We start from the raw sequence: 2398 nt of genomic DNA, 5'->3' as shown, positions 1-2398 counted from the left end.
TAAATTTTCATTTTAACAAGTAAAATATTTCTAAGATATTTTTGTCTAAAACAACCAATTAGAGAATACACAATTATTTGTGTCAGTAACATTTAGGTATTTGAGGGAGAAAAAAAATAGACGTAGCTCTTTCTAAAGTTGCTTTCACCCAGGGCAACTTCAGGCTGCATGCATTGTGAACATAAAATTCCATACTTATTACTGGTGCCACTTCATTTCACCTTATAGACTTCAGGGTACCGAGTCCAATTTCTGATAAAGGATCTGACACCATCTCTTCTTATCCTACTTCAGACTTTCTTTAGCTAGGAGTTAGCATTTTTCATTCTCTGATATAAAACTCCCTCGAGGTCTATTGTAAATATAAGTCTTCCTTGTTTCTGTTCAACACTCACTTTGAAAATATTTTCCAAAGCTATTTCTTTAAATCTTTGCATCCTAAACTTGGCACCAATATGTAAATATATAGTAGTATTTTTTAAGGAGAACATATGTTGATGATAATTTTGGAAAGGAAACTGGATAATTTTAGGTAATTGGAAAGGAAACCCTGAAAAAATTAATAATTTCTATATTTTCCAATAGAATGTTTGTGAGTGGATATATTTGTGTGAGTTTTATTTTGTACTTAAGAAATTAGAGAAACAGGGATGCAAGTGAATTAGAAAATTCCTCTACCCTTTAGAATTAATAATAAGATAAACTAGAACCCTTAATGCACTGGAGTAAGTATATGTAATAGAAAATATAAAATTTATTAAAATAAGTAAAGGCAAGATAAACAAGAAGACAAAAATCACAGGGTGAAAACATATGCTTAAAATACATATATAAGTCAATTATATATCAGAATATAGATCACTTTGTTAGTAGAAAATACCCTAGGTTAATTCTGTTATAAACTTAAAAGCTCTATCTACTCAAAGATGCAACTTTTTGCATACATGGGCTATCTCACACATTATTCTGTCATTTAAAATTATACTATCTTCTTTAGATAAATTTCCAGAAGTGGCAGTTCCATGTTTAATTTTTGAGTTAACTCCATAATGCTTTTCACAGTGGCTGCACCAGTCTACATTTCCAGCAACAGCGCATAAGGGTTCCTTTTCCTCCACATCCTCACCAACACTTGTTGTTTGTTGATTTATTGATGGTAGTCATTCTGACCAATGTGGTGTGATTTCTCATTGTGGTTTTAATTTGCATCTTTCTGATGATTATTGATGCTGAGCACTTCTTCATGTCTATCGGTCATCTGTCTAATTCAGAAGAATATATGTACCTGCATGTTCATCGCGGTGATATTTACAATAGCTAAGATTTGGAAGCAGCTCAAGTGCCAATCAGTAGGGGAGTGGATGAAACAGTTATGGTATATTTATGCAATGGATTACTACACAGCCTTAAAAAAAAAAAGAAAATTTCACCTTTGCAACAGCATGGATGGACCTAGAGAATATTATGCTAAATGAAATAAGCTAATAAGAGAAAAAGAACTGCACCATATGTTTCACTCATATGTGGAATCTAATGAACAAACTGTACTAACAAGCAAAATAGAAATAGACTCAGAGAGCCCGCTGACAGCTCTGGTAGGGGAGGTAGGGGAGGGGTGGAAGGATCATGTGAAAAAGAAAAAAGAACTCATGGACATGGACCACAGTGTGGTGATTGCAGGAGGGGGTGAGTAGAGATGAACAAGAGCATAAGGAGGATAAATGGTAATGGAAATAATAAAATAAAAATAAACTATTAAAAATATATATGCAGTTTCTCAATTTCATTCTCTGATTGACATCTAGGGGGTAAAATATATTATGTAGAAAAATATATGTGCTTATAAGAAAACATCAAATCTTTGCAGTTGGATTATACATTTTTATCTAAAATGTAGTAATATTTCATTCTATTTTTAATATCTTTACTGCATTTTATAATACCTTTTAGTCCTTTTATACCCCCTCTCCTTAGCAATCACCTCACTGTTGTCTATGCCAATGGGTCCTTTGTCCTTTTTGCTCAGTCCCTCCACCCTTGACCTCCCCCCCAACACAAGCTGTCATCCTGCTCTCCATCTATGAGTCTATCCCCATTGGATTACTCTTTATTTAAAAAAGTGTACCAAAGTAAATTCAAAATGACTTAGATATTATAGAAAAAACTTAGAAGGAGACAAAGAGGCCAAAATTGTTGACTAGTTAGGAAAGTCTTTTCTAACAAGGTGTAAAAAATAGTGTCCCCCCAAAAAATAGTTAATAGTTAAATTAGATTGATGTAACTATATTATACTACTGGAGAATTTTTTTTAGTTTTTTATACTTCATACTTCCAAGTGCTTTATGTAAATTAAAGATGTAAAGGAAACTCTGGAAAAACATTTACAATATGTGAACAG

This window comes from Artibeus jamaicensis, unplaced genomic scaffold, assembly GCF_021234435.1.
Source record: "Artibeus jamaicensis isolate MK-2021 breed Jamaican fruit bat unplaced genomic scaffold, CSHL_Jam_final scaffold_584, whole genome shotgun sequence".
Taxonomy (NCBI): Eukaryota; Metazoa; Chordata; class Mammalia; order Chiroptera; family Phyllostomidae; genus Artibeus; species Artibeus jamaicensis.
Note: the sequence above shows the minus strand (reverse complement) of the source record.